This window comes from Pinus tabuliformis, chromosome 5_1, assembly GCF_031772625.1.
Source record: "Pinus tabuliformis cultivar Carrire ecotype Pingquan chromosome 5_1, CPIR1, whole genome shotgun sequence".
NCBI lineage: Eukaryota > Viridiplantae > Streptophyta > Pinopsida > Pinales > Pinaceae > Pinus > Pinus tabuliformis.
The window spans coordinates 776,632,352-776,653,903 of NC_142305.1; the positions used below are offsets into that span (position 1 = coordinate 776,632,352).

Below are 21,552 nucleotides of genomic sequence, written 5' to 3' on the forward strand. Positions count from 1 at the left end.
CATATAAGTTAAAAACTCAATAGATAATAATATTAGCACATAATAAAATAGTAACCTAATTTTTGTATATTAATAAAGTCTGTCATTCATATATATATATAGTATTATGAGTCATAGAAAACTTGTACAACATAAGTAATGAATAATTTTATAAAACAATTCAACTAAAACAAAAGCTAATTCAACTAAAACAAAAGCCCGAGACTAATAAAAACATTTAATTCAAAATACATCAAATAACCTCACTAGAGAATTAATCTCGTGGCCACACCACAAATACGGCTTTATCTACATCTATGCTATAGTCCACTGCACAAGAGATTATCTAGCAAGATGAATAATCAATCCACCAATTCCACTCACACTCAATAAATTCAATGGTACAGTCTTGTTTGGTACAACCAACTACATAATAAATTCTTTGAGTAAATTCATCAATTTTACACACAACAGTGAAGCACAGCCCCATTATATTTTTATTACTTTTTACTTTAATTAAAATATATTTAAATTAAACCTTTCAAATATAAAAGTTCTTTCATACTTTTCAAAATTCAATAATTAAACTAAACACTTTGAGAAAATTAACTATATAACTTTATTACATTTGAATGATATATCTCCATTTTTATCTATTCAAACCCATCTTTACTACTCTCATGTTAAAGTCAAAACTATCTGATCACATATCTCCAGAACATTAAGTCAATAATTGATTGTTAATGTATAACTTACTAAACTAAACACTTTGAAAAAACTAACTATATAACCTTATTACATTTGAATGATATATCTCCATTTTTATCTATTCAAACCCATCTTTACTACTCTCGTGTTCAAGTCAAAACTATCTTATCACATATCTCCATAACATTAAGTCAATAATTGATGTATAACTTACTACATAATGTAATACTTGTAACTATCGTTTTCGAGCCCTCGGTATATTCCCTCTTCGTATTTACTGCATTTTAATTATGAATAGGGTGCTCGGTATTTGGTACAGGGATGGAATTTTTCATTCATTCATACCCATCTTGAGGGTGCTTAATATTCAGTGCTCGGTATTTGGTACAGGGATTGAATTTTTTAACCATTCATACCCATCTTGACTGAGCTCATTTTAAAGTCGAAACTATCTTATCACATATCTCCAAAACATGAAGTCAATAATTGACCGTTAATGGTACATAACGTAATACTTGTTACTATCGTTTTCGAGCCCTTTGTATATTCCCTCTTCGTATGTAGTGCATTTAAATTATGAATAGGGTGCTTAATATTTGGTCCGTATATTCCCTCTTCGTATTTAGTGCATTTAAATTAGGAATAGGGTGCTTAATATTGGGCAGAGGGATGGAATTTGAGAGGTAAATTGATTGTGTTCAGTCAAATAGTTACTAGTTAAATAGTTACATCAAACGGTTATATCAATTAGATATGTTTTGAAATTCTAATTTTGGTAGGCACGGTTCCACATAGAAAAGATTTCTAAGTGCAGTGCGTTGTCAAGACTGTGTAAGGACATAACATTTATAATGTTATAAAGACAATGTAAAGACATAACATTTATAATGCTATAGGGTTAGAAATAAGAACCACCTGTTTGTGGCATATATTGCATTTGAATTGTTTATGTCTGAAATATCTATGCGCTGCCAAAAAGTCATGACTCGTGCTTTTGACTTCAACGGTCGCCTACCAGAATGTGATTACGCAAACTGACTATTATGAATTTGTTTAGATAATGTTGTTTAAAGTTGGTTAATAGGAGAATTTATTCTCAAGTAATCAATTAGACCTTGGCTATTATAACAACATTCCTCTCCTTTTTCTCTAGGTTATGGAGGAGCAGATTATCGACCCTATTGCTGGTTTTCGGTCTGTTGAGTTGTCATATATAACATGATGGAAGGATCCCATGTCAGGTTCTGTCGCAGGCTAATCTGTACTGTCTGGTTCATGTTTACCCTGATCCACTGTTTGGTAAATGCCCAGAGATTTGATGGATTCCTCACCATCAACGCAACTTGGTTTGTTTCCGACGTGAGTACCACGGTAGCTTCCACGGTTCTCACTAACGAACACGACGCCACTGCAATTATGGTCACGTATGTTCAGGGGTTAAATTTGACGGGTGACCCTATCCGTCAAGGAATTTTTTTTATGATGTTTTTATTTTTAAACTGTCCATCATATGACTTTTAAAATTTATTTGTACAAGTTTCATGTGTGTTCTGTGAACTGGTTTGTTAAGAATAAAATCAAGTATAGCATATTTTTTTAATGGATCTTTTTTGATATGATAAATTTTCTCTCAAATAAAATGTTTCTACATTGTTGTCTCGACTCTCACCTAAGTTGTTATTTTTATATATGATTCCTATCAAGTTTTCTAGAGTTAAAAATTGTTTTATTACCGAAATGTGTTGGGTTATGGTGGCATAAGAAAACGTTGATGTATGGTCTGTGAAAGCGGATTTCGTTCAGAAAAAGAAAGATTCACTCAAATACGCGCCCGAAAACTTCAATATTAGTCTAATTTTGCAACCAATACATCCTCGCTTGATAAAATCAAACACAACACATCAATGTAAAAACAAATATTCCAATCAATTTAAATGCAACATAAAATACAAGTGGAAGTAATCTGTAAACAAACAGTGGGAAACATTTAAACAGGAAGTAATCTCTCGGAAACATTTACATAGAAAATAACCTTTAAATTCTGTCACAGGGTTAAACGAGTAAAAAAGAGATAAACTCCGCACAAACATTTTTAGTAAATTTTCAGACTAATCCTCCTTTCAAGGTATAATACAGAACAAGTCAACAAAATACGTACGAAGCGGATCTGCCCAAACGATTCAGCGCAACACGAACATAGCCAATTCACCTGGGTCGAATTTCACACTCAAACCCAGAAAACGTCAAATGTATGGGCTCCGAAGACTTCAACCTTTACAAAAGAAACCTACAAGTACTCCTGCACAGATCAGGGAAAATTCAGATTCAGAAATTCCAAATACATTCCTGCACAAATATGGAAAAAAACCGATGGCAACTAGCTTTCTTGCCATTTCCAGACTAATAAGCCGTATCATTCAATTTTGTATCCGCAAAAATTGTATCCAAAGAAATCCTCCAAGTTCGTGAGAGTTCAAAATGATTTCCATAATTAGTCTGTTGTTTCAGAGACGACAAATTTTGAAAAACAAATAAAAAAATACTGCAGACATTTAAAACTTCGCGTATCACATTTTCCACATTTAAATACGGAAATTCCTGCCGAGTCCACAACTGCATACCTCTCCGTTTACGGCCTCGGCTTCTGCTTCACGACATTTGCAATCAAAAGCACCAAAAGCACAGATCAAGAAAGCAGGGAGGCAGGGTTTTTGTAAACGTTGAGGTGGTACTTCGTGGCCCCCTCTCCAAATTTGCAGGCGACCAGGCGAAGCAAAGCACAAAGCAAATGACTAAGCCTCGGCGAGTCGACCCGGTGATTAATTCCTCGGAATGTCTCGAGGGTAAAGGGCGCTGAAGCAATAGTTGGTGCCGGGATTCGGACTCATTAATGGAATCTGATACGTATTAAAGTTTACAGGTGGTAGATTGAATGTAAAATCCGCAGGACCGCACCGCAGATCTGATACAGTGATACATCATACGGTGATCACTGTCACACGATACACTATATTAAAAATGTCATACGGTGATAGGCTGATAGCCATTAGATCATGTCACACGGTACACCATATAAAAAACGCCATAGGCCCATAGGTTATAAACATATATATATATATATATATATATATATAAAAAAAAAATAAAATTTTTAATTTTTAAACATGCCCGTCAATAGGACGGTTTTGAAAATGCACGACAAATTGCGTATAACGTGGAGGTTTTAAATTAAAACGTATTTTACGGGGAAAAATGCCAAATACGGGCATACGGCGTCAAATTTAACCCCTGTGTATGTTGTTCATCAGAACTTCTCTTCCCAAATCACGTCCTGGTCCTTTTTGAGTTTCGTGCAAACAGGAAATGATGAATATGTTCTGTCCATCGTGCTGTCCGGATCGCCTTGGCAGCGAAATGGTGGGGTTGTGTGGGCTGCCAATGGAGATAACCCCGTGTCACAGAACGGGATCCTGGAGCTGCAGTCTGATGGGAATCTGGTGCTTTCCGACTCCATTATTGGCGGTTTATTGTCTTCTGGTAGGAGAATCATATGGTCGACGAAGACAGGCGGGAAGTCACGGGAATGAGACTGTCTGGTGGAGGTGTGCTTCGAATTCTTGGCAAGGCAAACACAACTCTCTGGCAAAGCAGCGATAATCCCACAGATACACTTTTGCTGGGCCAATAACTCTGTGTAGGGCAAGCGCTCGTTAGCCGAAGGTCCCTTTATAATCTGTCACACGACACATATAGCCTGCAAGTGAGGCCCAGGGGTCTGGGACTCTATGTCAATGGACCTGATACTGCCTCCTCCGAGCTTTACTGGACGTGGAATGTCTACAATGAGAGCGCCCTTACTCTGGACCAAAATTGCTCAGCTATTTCCTTCAACGTGACTGTTTCATGGCCGGCTTCAAGTCTTGGTTTGAAGTTTCTACTCTCTACGACTAGCAGTGCATAGAATATGTGTAATATTTCATCTTTTACGCCGGATTATTATCTCTCTCGCGGTGCCCGGGCGAATTTATTGTCAGACGCCGTCTACATAAGACTGGACTATGATGGAAATATGAGAGGATATGCATCTGGACTTGAACGGCCCTTCCAACTGTTGTCTGAAGCTATGAGCAAATGCCAATTGCCCAACTCTTGTGGAAATTATGGGATTTGCTCTCAAGAGAATCAACAATGTAAATGTCCCAACAATGGTACACATCACATAGGAAGTGAATACAGATTCAATGGATCAAGCTGTGAATTATCTGAGAAACCCAGCTGCTCCAACGTTGATGGAAGCTGGCAGATGTTTTCTCTTTCGGGAATAGAATACTATCGTAACCGGTATACCGTTCCTCTTAATATGTCTACGATGGAAAAATGTTCAGACTACTGCTTAAAAAATTGTTCGTGCAGAGCTTCCTTTTATGTGGACGAATCCAAATCTTGCTTTGTCGTTGCGTCTCAGCTCGGGACACTTGCAGAGACCTGGAACTGGAAGAATTTTGCTTTCATCAAAGTGCAAAGCATGGATTTAATCAGGAATCCAAAGGCCTCGAGGCATGGCAAGAAATCGTACAAAACCGTTATCGGGGTCACCATCGGAGTCGGTTTGCTAGCAGCTACAATGGTTTTGGTTTTCTTGTAAAATATAGCTACTAACAGCTAACAGCCCAAAGATCATCAATACCGAATATTTCACAAACAGAACTTAATATGATCTATTGTTTAAGATGACATACCTTGATTAACAGCGGAAGATGTAATGGCTGCCATCTGTTTTCTTCTGACTCCTGACTGTTCCTCTTCTTCAGAATTCGGTTTCTCTCCTCTTGCCCTCACTTCCTTTATGTGCTTCTTGATGGAGAAGAATGCAACTCTTGTGTGGGAGAGAGAGGACCCAATTCTTTATAATATTTAACTCTAATCTGGTACGTCCATCATATACCAATTCAACGCTTAAGATCTAATGCTTTAGATTAGAAACTGCTTTAGTGCTTTAATGCTTTAATGCTTTTAACGCTTTAATGCTTTAATGCTTTTAACCGGGTCACATTAAGATTTAGAAACTGCAGATTTCTAACATTCTCCCACTTGACCCGATTATTCATAATATTAAGTGTTGAACATCATACTATGATAAATTTCCGAGAGTTATGGCGGTTGTGGACTATTAATTCAATGCATTCCCTTCCATATACTACAATACCAGCAATCCATCAATTCATACTCATAATTTATATAAAACAGCATAATGGTCCACATAATGTCTTATATCATAATGATTAAACATAATATCTTTATAAGACTCTTTCTTGTTTAAAATTACATAAAATACGTACTACTTCATTAAAACAAGAGACACATAATTGTATATCAGAAACACATAAAAGAGCTCAGAATGTCACACATCAATTATTATTAATACAACCAAGACCCATTCTTTGAACATGTTCCTTAAATTGTCTTGGTTGTAACCCTTTCGTCAAAGGGTCTGCAATCATAAGTTCTGTCCTGATGTGCATGATTGACACTCTTTGTTTCTGAACCTCATCTTTCACAACAAGATACTTCAGATCTATGTGTTTGGCACCTTTAGAGTACTTGTCGTTCTTTGAGAAAAATACTGCTGCAGAGTTATCACAATAGATTTTCAGCGGCTTGCTAATGGTGTCGACAACCGCAAGTCCTGAAATAAAGTTCCGCAACCATAATGCATGAATTGTGGCTTCAAAACATGCCACAAATTCTGCCTCCATAGTAGATGAAGCAACGATAGTCTGTTTCGCACTTTTCCATGATATGGCACCTTGAGCAAACATAAACAGGTAACCAAAAGTCGATTTTCTAATATCGATGCATCCAACAAAATCTGAATCGCTATATCCAATCACCTCTGATTCATTGGATCTTCTATACATGAGCATGTAATCTTTCGTGCCTTGTAAGTACCTCAAAACTTTCTTTGCAGCTTGCCAATGTTCCCTTCCTGGATTACTTTGATACCTCCCTAACATACCGACCGCAAAGCTGATATCCGGTCTAGTACAGGTTTGAGCATACATTAGGCTACCTACAATAGATGCATAGGGAATTGATTCCATTTCCTTTCGTTCAACACCATTCTTAGGACATTGCATGAGATTGAATTTATCACCTTTCTGTACAGGAACTATTCCAGGTGAACACTTACTCATTCCAAATCTCTCTAGAATCCTTTCGACATATCCTTTCTGAGACAATCCCAATATTCCTTGTGATCGATCACGGAATATTTCTATTCCAATCACATAGGATGCCTCTCCCATATCTTTCATTTCAAAGTTCGTTGAGAGAAATTCCTTAGTCTCATGCAATATACTTAAATTATTTGCAGCAAGCAAGATGTCATCAACATAAAGGACCAGAAAAATAAACTTGCTCCCACTGATCTTTAGGTATATACAGTGATCAACCGTATTTTCCTTAAAACCAAAAGATGTAATAATGGTATTGAACTTAATATACCATTGTCGGGATGCTTGTTTAAGCCCATATATTGACTTCTTAAGTTTACACACCAATTGTTCTTTACCTTCTACAGAAAAACCCTCAGGTTGATCCATATAAACATCCTCTTCAAGATCTCCATTCAGAAAGGCTGTTTTCACATCCATTTGATGTAACTCCAAATCATAATGAGCTACTAATGCCATTATTATTCTTAGTGAGTCCTTTTTCGAAACAGGAGAAAATGTCTCCTTGTAATCAACACCATCTTTCTGAGTGTAACCCTTAGCAACAAGTCTAGCTTTATACCGTTTGATATTACCACTAGAGTCGTGTTTGGTTTTAAAAACCCATTTGCATCCGACTCTTTTACAGCCATGTGGTAACTCAACGAGATCCCAAACTTCATTATGTTGCATGGATTTCATTTCTTCTTTCATGGCATTAATCCATTCCTTTGACTCTTTACTTTCTACAGCATGTGAAAACGAAACTGGATCCTTATTGATTCCAATATCATAATCTGATTCTTGCATATAAACCACATAATCATCAGAAATAGCTGACCTACGATTTCTTTGAGGTCTTCTTAATGCTACTTGTTGTGGTTCATGCATATCAGTATTATGTAAGTCATTTCCTTCAGGAAGTACTTCTTCATTTATATGTTGTTCATTATCATCATGCTGTTCTACAACAGCCGGAACAACATTTGGAGTAATAGTAGATGGACGAACTATTCTTGGCAATGTAACATTTACCCTTGTTTCCTTTATTTCTACTATTTCTCTTCTAGTACTCCCACTGACTTCACCATTCTCAATGAATCTTGCATTACCAGTTTCTATAATTCTTGGACTATGATTAGGACAGTAAAACACGTACCCTTTAGATTTCTCAGGGTATCCTAAAAAATACCCACTGATCGTTCGAGAATCTAATTTCTTTTCATGTGGATTATAAATTCTCGCTTCCGCTGGACAACCCCAAACATGCAGGTGTCTTAAGCTAGGTTTCCTGTTAGTCCATAACTCAAAAGGAGTCTTTTGAACAGCTTTACTAGGAACCCTATTCAACAAATAATTAGCGGTTTTGAGAGCATATGACCACAACTTCTTAGGTAGTGTAGAATCTGACATCATACTCCTAATCATATCCATTAACGTCCTATTGTGCCTTTCTGCTACACCATTTTGCTGTGGTGTACCTGGCATTGTGTATTGCGCACATATGCCATGACTTTCGAGGAATTTTGCAAATGGACCTGGACACTGGCCTGACTCATTATATTTACCATAATATTCACCACCTCTATCAGACCTTATGATTTTCACCTTTTTATCTAATTGCCTCTCAACTTCCTTTACAAACGTCTCAAGGACATTCACAGATTGAGATTTTTCATGAAGAAAATAGACATAACCATAACGGGAAAAATCGTCAATGAAAGTGATGAAATACTTTTCTCCATTAAAGGCTGGAGTGTCCATAGGTCCGCAAATATCAGTGTGTATTATTTCAAGAAGCTGGCTGCTTCTAGTGGCTCCTTTCTTATTATGTTTGGTTTGTTTACCTTTAATACAATCCACACATAATTCTAGATCACTAAAGTCCAAATTTGACAAAATTTCATTACTTACTAATCTCATCATTCTTTCTTTGGATATATGACCTAGTCGTTTATGCCACAAGAAAGCAGAATTTTCATTCAACCTGCTACGTTTACATCCAACATTATTTACTACATTCAACAAGGAATTTACATAAGTGTCATTCAGTTTCAATTTATATAAACCATCAATTAGAATACCAGAACCAACATTATCAGTATTCTTATATAAATCAAAACAGCCAGATCCAAACATACATCTAAAACTAGAATTATCCAACTTACTTACGGAAATAAGGTTTCTAGATAATGAAGGTACATAAAGGGTACTGTATAAGTCTAATACATATCCACTTTCTAGAATTAGACGATAAGTCCCAATGCCTTCAATTGAAGATTTCATTCCGTTTCCCATAAAGAGAAAACGATCTTCATTTGGATTTATGGTTCGGATCGTAAGAAATCCCTGCATATTGTTGGAAACATGAGTTGTAGCACCAGTATCAAGCCACCATGTATTAATAGGAACTTCAACTAAATTTGATTCAAAACATACGAAAGATAGATAATCTGCAAATCAAAAATGAAATAACTATAAGCTCATAACTTACGCGATTCAGATGTAGACATAATAGTATAATATAGCACTCCTTTGGGTAGATACTACCTTATACTTAACATAATTAAATACCAAAACATAAGTAGGTAATAAATATATTTAATTAAATAGAACTGACATCTTTGGATGATCAATATTTATTTAATCAAAACATCTATTAAACCTCATCATGTCAACTAGTTATAGAACAAGACTTTCCTTTGGGTAAGTTCTCAGGTTCTATCATTAGTGACGCCAGTTCTTAATTGGTATTATTATAACTGGCAATTTCTATCAATAATCATTATGTCACTTATGCACTAAATGATTATTCTGATTTTGACCACTTTGGTGATTAACAAAATCATAAATCTCATGTGCATAAATAATTTGCAAAACAATCAGTCATAGAGCAATTACTTTTATGCCCACATTCCAAACGTCAATCGAAACTGTAACCTTCCTACAGGAGTTCTACTCAACTCTGTACTAAAATGATTGCTTTGTTAGTCTTCTTACAGTGCACAAATTTGACTATCTTCCAGGATTCAATAACTTATATTCACCGCATTTTAATACATTCATTCCAACATACACAGCGAACATACAATGATATGGTGAATAAATAAATTGTGAGATTCATATAATATTGTTTTTGGAGTGTATCCTTGTTGCTTTCATGTGGTCTACTACAGAAGAACAGAGCCCACGCTCTTCGTCAAGAGGTTCAAATTTTACCTGCGACAATTCTACAGGTATGGTCACTCAAGTCATACTTGAAACCAAATTTCTGAATGGTCCTTTTCCGTCCAATCTATGCGGTTTGAGCATATTTAATTATAACGAAACTCCAAATTTGGATATTTGCAGTGAGTTTCAATTTCGGCTGTTTAGGTTACTCTCGGCAGCTAAGGCCATCAATTGGGCAGCTTTGCAGGTATTAGAGTTATTGAGAGCCACTCCTATAGTCCTCATTTTTCCCACGGGCTTTATTTCTCTACTTCTTATAGATTCCTCTTTGGCCTTTGGAGATTCAGTCGCGACTGGTTCCTGATCGTCCTTCGGCTCTTGAGGATTGCATACCTCTGTTTGTTTCTCATCGCTCTCGTTCTCTTTATGGCAGAGAACTTGAGAATCGCTTTCTTGAGAATCCATGGCGATGATGAGTTCAATGCTCACGGCACTTCAGTTGAAAGTAATAATAGGGCTAAATGATTTTAACCTAAAGGAACCCAACAGAAGATGTGGTCGAGTATTTGTTGATTGTGTAGACAATCACACAGTTAACGTTTACGACATAGACGGTGGAGACACCCATACCCATACCCACTACTTATTTCACCGTGGTTCAGGGAACATAAATGAGCATCTGGTATTGTTATCTTGATTAACATCATGAGAAAAGAATAAAAGCAACCGAAGCATGCCTAAATAATCTTAAAATCCATTTGGATGAAAGCGCTTGAATCAAAAGGCCGACACGCAAATATGGGGGTTATGTGTCACCATAGAGGACAACGTATTTTCGTCAAGCCATGAACAGATCAATTGCAATCATAGGAAATATTCAGTTATTGATTGTGGCTCTGATACCAAATGTAAAATATAGCTACTAACAGCTAACAGCCCAAAGATCATCAATACCGAATATTTCACAAACAGAACTTAATATGATCTATTGTTTAAGATGAAATACCTTGATTAACAGCGGAAGATGTAATGGCTGCCATCTGTTTTCTTCTGACTCCTGACTGTTCCTCTTCTTCAGAATTCGGTTTCTCTCCTCTTGCCCTCACTTCCTTTATGTGCTTCTTGATGGAGAAGAATGCAACTCTTGTGTGGGAGAGAGAGGACCCAATTCTTTATATTATTTAACTCTAATCTGGTACGTCCATCATATACCAATTCAACGCTTAAGATCTAATGCTTTAGATTAGAAACTGCTTTAGTTCTTTAATGCTTTAATGCTTTTAACGCATTAATGCTTTAATGCTTTTAACCGGGTCACATTAAGATTTAGAAACTGTAGATTTCTAACATTTCTTTCATCCTTTCAGGGCTTGCAGAAGGTCACGACCAGAATCAGGCAATTCCGGGAGAGACCATTCAAGTGAGACTGCGTACAGTATTCCGAATGTGATGGCGAGGAAATTCTCGTTCAAGGAAATTCGGAAGCTGACCAACAATTTTGGGAAGGTGCTGGGATCCGGCGGGTTCGGGACAGTGTACGAAGGCGTGCTTGAAAATGGGACGATGGTAGCTGTGAAGAGACTGGAGATCGCAAGGCAAGGCGTGAAGGAATTTTACTCAGAGGTTGCGATATTGAGCATAATCCATCACTGGAATCTGGTGCAACTGTTGGGTTTCTGCTCACAGGGATCTCACAAGATCCTCATCTACGAACACATGCCCAATAGCTCCTTGGACCGATGGCTTTTCGATGAGAGTAACATAAGGTTCCTGACCTGGCCCATTAGATTCAATATCGTATTGGGCACCGCCCGTGGCCTGGCTTACTTACATCAGGAATGCCGGTATAAGATCATTCATTTGGATGTAAAACCTCAAAACATTCTCCTCGACGAGAATTTTGTGGCCAAGGTTTCTGACTTCGGGTTGGCTACGCTCATGAGCCGAAAGGATAGCGGCGTGGTGACCACCATGAGAGGCACTCCCAGTTACCTTGCCCCGGAGTGGCTTCTGGAATGCGCCATCACTGAGAAGAGCGATGTGTACAGCTTTGGAATCGTGCTTCTCGAGATTATTGGAGGGCCAAAGAACTACAGTAAATGGGCTAAGTCCGATAAGTGTTACTTGCCTGCTTGGGCGCTCTTAATGGCTGTCGTCGGCAGAGAGACAAAGGTGATTGACTCGAGACTTGCGGGTGATTGAGGTTTTGACAGAAACCAAGTGATCAGAGTATTGAAAATCGGTTTTCAGTGCATACATAGTAGACCTTCGATGGTGGAGGTCGTCCAGATGCTGGAAGGACTAAAGGAGGTTCTGGATCTGCCTCTTCACGAGAATTTTCAGTTTGCCATAGCAAAGCGAATGAACCCTAATTCGAGATTTCTGTCCCCTCCCAGCAGTTCGGCTAATGTCTGTTCATCCATGGAATTTTTGTCGGCGAGATAGCGAAAAGCATAATATTGGGTTGGCGTCGGGTAACCCTGACAAACACATGTAATGCATTTCCTTTTACGTAATATTTTTTCTTCGATTTATAAATGATATTAATATTAATCACCATGACCAACGATTAAATCATGTTTTTGTCAGGGACAAGGTATCATTTAATCAGGGGAGGAAATCACAAATAACTCGGGGCCGAAGGAATCTGTGGGCTTGCTTTCTAGGTGGTTTTTTCCGTGCGGCCACATCATTAGAGTCATGGGGCAGCTGTTAGAAATTGTAATTAGTCTCGCATGTTAGAGTTTCTTAAATTTAAGAGATTTAGTTAATTGATACAATTCTAGTGATTTCCAGTTAAATTATATTTTGGGAAAATTCTAAGTGAGTTAAGTTATATTTTAGGAAAAGTCTAATGTTAAGTGAGTTAAGGTATATTTTGGGAGGGTAAGTAAATCTTTGGATTCATTGTAATAATCAAATTTGTGTGATCAATAAAGAAGAACAATAGCTCCTATAGTTTGTGTGTCTTAATTTTTGTGTTTCTCTTTTCTGCCTTTCCTGATGTCCATTCATTTGAGTTTTTGTGTTTCTCTTTTCTGCCTTTCCTGATGCCCATTCATTTGAGCTGAGGTTTTTACCATTTCGTCTGGTTTAGCGGCAAAGTAACTAATACCAAAGGCAAAATTTCTTGCATTAAGGAGTGCCTTATATTGTTCCAAATGGTTTGGAATTGAGGATATGGGAAATGAGAGATATAAATGGGAGACTCTTGAATTTTCTAATTGGAAGAACAGGGTCAGGGTGTTGATAAATGAATTTTTTTATTTCCCATATCTTCAGAGAGCAAAATAGAGGATCAAGGTGTTGATGAATGAATTTTAAAAAGTTTTTTATTTCCCATATCTCCAGATAGCAAAATAGAGGGACAGATATTTTCTGTAAAGAAGGATTCAATGCACATCCAGAGATGATTAGCTTCCAGGCTTTTGAAAATAGCTGCCTTCAGTGGTCTGTATATATCATGATATGATGGGTCATCTTAGATACGGGGCCTCATGTGATATACAGTGCTATCACTAGTATTTGATCAGACAAACATTTTGTAATTTGTCTCTTTCTTGACAACTACATAGAGGAAGTCATCTTTATGTGCAAAGGGCAATTTAGAAGTTGTCTGAACAGAGACAGTCAGAAGGCAATTTAGAAGTTAACTGTTTTGAAACAACAGGATGCAAGTGGAGAAAATCATATGTATATGTATTCTTTTATAATGAAAGATAGCCCATTTTCTTCACACATATTTTGCGTGCATTTCATAATGAGTACATGCAAAGGCATATTTTGCAGGAGCGGTTTTCACTGCTGCTCTTCGTTTATAGTTATTTGCATTTCACACTCCGATCGATGACTCTTTATCACCAGGGTGTGAAGGTTCTTTATACTGCAGTGATTAAAATGATAGATCGTTTTCACTGCGCTGCATTAATTTTGGGTTTTTCTTTCCACCTTTCTATCTCGTTGTAGACTCTGAAGGCCTCACAACGCAGTGCCCCTGCCACTTGAGAAATCTGATGTTGGAAATTGAATGTGACATATCATTCTAAAACTGGTTAGATATATTAGTTTATGTAATACATCATATTAACATTAATTAGATATATCTAGTTAATTATTAAGTTAAATTTTACGTGGTTATAAGAATATTTTTATACGGTAATTAATAAGTTTTTGTTAACCATTTATTTGCATGATGGTAGTGACTTTATTGTTTTGTTCAGAATTTTATTGTAATATAATTTATTCAATGTTCTCATAACTCCATTATATAAGATTTATTTTGATATCTCAATCTTTTAAAAATAATTTATTTTTTTAAATTAAATTTTTTTAAAATAATTATAATATCTTATTATTATATATTTTAATATTATTAATTATTAATTATTTTCTTTCGCAATTATTTTCATTAAAATCTTTAATTTATAATTAAAAATATCACTGCATAAGCGTTACCTACCTTACTGCATAAGCGTCACCTACCTTGTATGTAATGGCGGAGAATATTAAGTTGGGTCTAATCATGAGAATGGAGATTAGATTCAATTGTTTCTATACGCCACACAAATTTATTTGATGCTAAAAATTAATGTAATCTTTTGAATGTATAAATTATGGAATGTAGAGATTGAAGTTAAAGATAAAATTGTTTTTATTTATTTATGTTATTTTAAATTGATATTATATATATAATTAGTTGTTTGAGTTTGACTTTAGGCTTGATTTGTAATTTGAGAAATCTAGATCTAAAGGCATCTAATTTTGGTCTAAAGAGACATTAATGTTGGTCTAAAAAGATATTAAACAAACACACAACAAGAAATATATAGTAGAAAAATTGAATGGAAACTGAATCATATACACCGCAAAAACGCACAAAAGTTATGTGGTAAAACCTTGATAGTGTATCAAGGAAACCTCCACGGGGGAAGGGATTGGAAACTTATTAATCAAAGATGATTCTTCATGGTTACAAGCTTCACGAGTGATCCCAATTAATATGGGTTCACTTTGTTACATAACTCCTTCTCATTATACAACTGACTGAAACGTAACAAACCAAATTTACCCATAATTACATTATTTACATTACTTTGTTGTCACATTTCAATAATATCCACCTTGACAACAATTTTCATAATCCCTTGCCCATGCCCATTCATCATCTCCTCTGCAAGTTAGGAAAAGCCAAACACCATCGAAGCTTCTCTACTGCAACTGACTCCGTAAATATCTCTGCACGATTCTCTTGTGTATGGACCTTTTTGAGAGCAACTTTACCTCCATCAATCACATGTCTCACAAAATTATACCTTACATCAATGTACTTGGTCTTGATGTGATAAGTTGGATTTGTAGCCAAATAAATAGCACTCTAACTATCACAAAATACATTCACTCCCTCCTGCATCCTTCCAATCTCATCAAGTAGACCTTTCAACCAGATTGCTTCTTTACTGGCATCTGAAACAACTATATACTCTACCTTAGTAGTGGACAAAACAACTATTTCTTGAAACTTTGACATCCAGCTAATTGCTCCACCTGCAAGAGTAAAGACATAACCTATCGCAGATCTCCTTTTTTCCAAATCACCTGCATAATCAACATCCACATATCGTAAATGATCCTTCACTACCATTAAAGATGATGCAATGGTCACTTGTGCCTCTCAAATACCGAAACACCCATTTCATTGTTCATCAGTGTTCTTCTCCTAGATTTGCCATGAACCTGCTGACAACTTCAACTGCATGTGAAATGTCAGGCCTTGTAGATACCATCGCATACATTAAGTTTCCTATTGCCTTTGCATATGGTACACAAGACATATACTTCTTTTCTTCATCACTTCTATGACTCAAAACCGAAGAAAGCTTAAAATGGGAAGCTAATGGAACATTAACGGGTTTCACATTGTTCATACTAAACTTTTCAAGTAGTCTTTCCACACACTTCTGATGTGATAACCAGAGCTTTCCATTTTGCATGTCTCTATGTATCTCCATGCCCCAGATATGTTTTTCCACTCCAAGATCCTTCATATCAAACTTTCTGGAGAGTTGAGACTTTAACATGTTGATCTCTTCCATGCTTTTACTTGCAATAAGCATATCATCAAAATATAAGATCATGATAATGAATATTCCATTGAAACTCTTAAAGTATACACAATGATCATAATCACCTTTAGTAAAGTTCTAGCTCACCATGAAGGAGTCAAACTTCTTGTACCACTGCTTGGGAGATTTCCTCAGGCCATACAATGATTTCCTGAGCTTACAAACTAATATTCTTTTGCGACCTTGTACAAAACCTTATGGTTGTTCCATATAAATATCTTCAATCAAATCACCATGTAGAAAGGTTGTTTTAACATCTAACTATTCTAACTCAAGATCAAGTAATGCAGTTAGTGCTAACACGGTACGACTAGTAAAAAATTTCATGAAAGTCGATACCTTCAACTTGAGAATAGCCTTTTTCTATAAGCCTTGCCTTATAACTCTCGATACTGCCATCAACATTTCACTTCAATTTGAAGATCCATTCGATAACGCTTCTCCCTTCAGGAAGTTCTACAAGATCCTAGGTTTTTTTCTTGTCTAAGGAATTCGTTTCTTTGTCCATAGCCTGTTTGAACCTTTATCTATCTACATCATCCACTTCTTCCTGATAATAAGAACATTCCCCATCTCAGTAATCAATGCAAAAGATGAAGTAGAATCTTCATACCTTTTGGTTGCTAAACTGGTTCTGAAATTTCAGTAGTCTCCTTTGCAGCTTCTTCACCTTTTTCTTCAGAAGTCTTTCCTTCCTTTCGACTTTCTAAAAAAATATTAGTCTCCAACTGAATTTGCTGATTAGGTGATACATGTTCATGCTCAATTTTTCAACATTTGATTTTAGAAGAGAAGACTCATCAAATGTTACATCTCTATTAATGACTATCTTCCGCGAAGAAGGATCCCACAACTTGTATCATTTCACTGTAGAATCATACACAACAAAGACATAACATTTCGATTTTGGATCTAATTTTGAGTGTTGATTCTTAGGAATAAGAGCATATGCATCACAACCAAAATCCTTAAATGTGAATAATCACAAGACTGACCCGACCAAACTTCTTCAGGAATTTTACAATTAATGGCAACTGAAGGTGATCTGTTTACTAAATAACAAGCAATAGATATTGCTTCTGCCCACAAATCCTTTTGTAGGTTAGCATTGCTAATAATGCTTCTCGCTCTTTTCATAAGAGTCTGATTCATATGTTCAACAATGTCATTTTCCTAAGGAGTATAAACAATGGTTTTATGTCTTACAATCTCTTCATCCTTACAGTATTGTTCAAATTATAAAGAAGTGAATTCACCATCATTGTCAGTTCTTAAACATTTAATTGATTTGTCTGTTTTCTTTTCTTCCATTGCTTTAAATTGTTTACAAACCTTAAATACATCAGCTTTCCTTTATAACATATACACCCAAACCTTCCGGGAGACATCATCAATAAATGTTAAGAAGTATAATGCACCTCCATAAGATATAGTAGGAGATGGTCCCTAAAGATCAGAATCGATATAGTCCAAAATTTCTTTACTATTATGACTTCCAGTTTTAAATTTATGTTTACATTGTTTACCATATACACAATGTTTACAAAAATCCAACTTCAAGGATTTCAAATCAGGAAGAAACTTGCGATTCATCAGTACCTAAAGACCCTTCTCGCTCATGTGACCCAACCGCTGATGCCATAGGCGAGTACCTTCTTTTGCCTTCTCTGATACAGTCGTTGCCTCACTGACCTGAGTACTTCCTTTAAGTCTGTAAAGATTAACGATATGTTATGCCTTGATAAAAACCAGGGCACCTTTTGAAACTTTCAACACTCCATTCTGACCTGTAAACTTGTAACCATCTGAGTCCAACACTCCCAAAGAAATCAATTTTTTCCTCAATTCAGGTACATGTCTAACATCATTTAATGTTCTAATTGTATCATCATACATTTTAATTTTGATATTTCCCATCCCAATAGTCTGACAAGATACATTATTACCCATAAACATAGAACTACAATTCACAACTTCAAATGACGTGAACCAATTTCTGTGTGGACTCATGTGATGAGAAGCATCAGAATCTAATAACCAATTATCATAATTCTGAGAGACATTACAAACAGGTAAAGCTTCATCTACCATACCCCATTCAGTAGATAAAATTTCATCAATCATACCTAACTCAACTTGGTTTTCTTCCTTCTTTGGGTTTTCAGACTCCTCTCGTTTCTAACATTGTTTCTTGAAGTGTCCAACTTTATTGCAATACCAACATTTGCCTTTACACTTTTTTCCCTTTGATATTGATCTGGAAGAACTCCTTTCTTTCTCCCTTCTTTCCTTTGACTGGCCTCTAGCTACCATGGATTCTAGTGTGGAGATTTCAATACTAGACTTCCTTCGTACTTTTTCAAATAACATAGCTCCCAGAACTGTATCGGATTCCAAAGATTCAGTTATTCTCAAACTGATATAAGTTATGAAGTGCTCCCATGACTCAGAAAAGGAACACAACAAAGTGATAGCTTTGTCTTCTTCCTGAAATTTAACTTCCATATCTGATGTTTGGAAAATAAATGTACTAAAAACATTAAATGTTCTACAATTTTTATACCCTCCTTCATCTGAATATAGTACAATTGTCTTTTCAGATAAATTCTATTTGTTAAAGGTTTGGTCATATACAACGTTTCCAGTTTTCCCCATAAACCCGATGGTGATGTTTCTTCAACAATATTGAAAAGAACTTCATCCGCTAAGTACAACTTGATGGTAATGAGAGCTAAAAATCCCTAACTTTCAGTTTCCATAGAGAATTAATTAATTATTTATTTATTAATTTTTTTTTGTTCAGTGAACTTCTCCACCTCGAACTTTGCATTCATCATTTTTTCCATTTCTTTCTACAAATCCTCCTACTAGGGTTTTCTTCTTTCAACTAGGGTTTCTTAAAAAAATATTATGGTTTTCCTTCTTCCAGCTAGGGTTTCTAAAAAATGGTTTAAGGTTTATTAATTTCTGGTTTCCTCTTCAGAAATCTAAGCCTTTTTTAATAAAGAAATTCCTTTCTACAATTTTGAGCCTTTAAAAAATAAATTGAGCTTGTTTATTAAAAAAAAAATTGAATATGTTCCCCTTCAAAAAATCCTTATTCAAATTTTTTGTTAGTATTCCATAATAAAAAAGATTGTCTTTTTTTTTAACCAGAGAAACCTTTCAACAAATTTTGCTAAAAAAAAATTACCAGGCTTCCTTAACTTTCTCCGAAACAATGTTGTCTGTACAACCAGTGACTCTTTTGTTTTGGGTGCTCTTGGCTTCAGTGGATACAAACAAGCTTTCTGCTAATCAAACTGGCACAATACGACTTTGCGTCCTCCTTTCTCTTCAATAGTGGTAGCGTGGTTCATTCAATCGCTGGTGTGCTCCATACATTGTTCCTCTCTCACTAATGGCTCTCCCCCTGACTTTTGACTCTCCACAGTCGACTCTCCACAGCAGGCGGACCGACGTGGACCATGATTCCTCCTCCTGACTTCAATCCTCCTCTAGCAGCTTCAAAAAAGCAGGCTTGATGCAAAATTTGTGAGCGGCTTGTTCTATGGCCCTTGGTTATCAATCTTTCACCGCCACTAACTCTCAGTGTCTAGGTCAACGATCAAACGACTGGTTCTTGCTTTCTCAAGTGGCGACAGTAGAAGAGCTGCAAGGTTCTTTCTCTCCGGAAGTAGTTCTATAGGAATGTTTCTCCTCTGATCTCAATGACCCAATTTCTCTGGCAGCATCGAAATTGCCAGTGGCTCTGGTGGCTTTGTTTTTTTCATCTTCACAAAGATTTCACCTCTGTTTTAAAAAGAAATTATACAAACTTCACGACTTTGAAATGGCAGCTCTAACACTCACTATAGACCTCAACTGTGCAAACAGGGACCCGATTTCTTTCTTAACCAACTTACTCTAATACCATTTGTTGGTCTAAAGAGACATTAAACAAACACACCACAAGAAATATACGGAGAAAAAACTGAATCGAAATTGAATCATATACACGGTAAGAACACACAAAAGTTAAGTTGTAAAACCTTGACAATGTATCAACGAGACATCCACTGGGCAAGGGATTGGAAACTTATTAATCAAAGATGATTCTCCATGATTACAAGTGTCATCGGAAATCCCAATTAATATGGGATTACTTGGTTACATAACTCATTCTCTTTATACAACTGAATCCCAATTAGTATGGGATTACTTGTTTACATAACTCCTATTTATTGACTGATCGGTAATAAACCAAATTTACCATAATTACATTATTCACAGTACTTTGTTGTCACATTTCAACATCTAAGCTATCAAAATCAATCAGGATTGCATCTCGCCTAGGCGAACAAGCGCTTTACATGACTGTATTTTTTCCCCAATCTCAAATAGATGACCTTGACATCAAGGAGTGACTTAAAAAGATACCCCATCACCGTCTATTCTACAACATTTGTGTATAAAAAAAATTGTAAGTTAAAAAAAATTCAAAGTATGAAGGTGTGAATTATCTAAAAAACCCAGCTGCGCCAACGTTGATGGAAGCCGGGAGGTGTTTTCTCTTGCTGGAATGGAATACTATCGTAACCGGTATTAGGTATAGCATTCCTCTTTATATGTCTACAATGGAAAAATGTTCAGACTACTGCTTAAAAAATTGTTCGTGCATAGCTTCCTTTTATGTGGACGAATCCAAATCTTGCTTTGTCATTTCGTCTCAGATCGGGACACTCACAGCTAAGAAATGAACCCTAACTTGAGACTTAAGCCTCCTGGCGGGAATTCGGATAACGTAGGTTCATCCATGCAATATCTGTCTGCGAGATAGCGCAAAACACAAGGTGGGGTCGGCTTATCATGACAAAAATATGCATTTCCTTTTATCTTATACTTTTTTTTTGGTATATAAAATAAATATCAATCAACACGACCCGCGATTAGATTAGGTTTTCTTTAAGGTGAAAGGCATTGAGAAGATGTGACGGACACGGTACCATTAACTGCATACTTCATGTGAAGGCATATTTTCCAGATGTGGTTTTCACCATTGCTATTCTTTTGTAATTATTTACATTCCACACTCCGATCGATCATTCTTTTTCAAGGAGACGATTTTGAAATATTTAATTTAATTTATGAAATGTTTGTATTTTTAAAATTATTTTAATTACGAATACCGTATTTTATATTTAAACGTCCTTGACTGACTGACTTTAAAGAAGAGTTTCTGGTTTTTAGTCGCGGACAATGAGAGTGTTTTTACTAATTTTATGGACTTTTCGATTTATTTGTCAATTTTTTAGTTAGATGTTTTTGAATTTAAGTTTTTGTGATCCATAAATATAAATGTAAATATATTTTTTGGTATT

The 21,552-nt window shown here is 36.0% G+C and overlaps 1 pseudogene; it reads left to right on the plus strand.

The window, feature by feature from the left end:
* Positions 1-1,876: 1,876 nt before the first annotated feature.
* LOC149167242 (G-type lectin S-receptor-like serine/threonine-protein kinase SD2-5) lies at positions 1,877-12,549 on the plus strand (annotated as a pseudogene).
* The last annotated feature ends 9,003 nt before the right edge of the window (positions 12,550-21,552 follow it).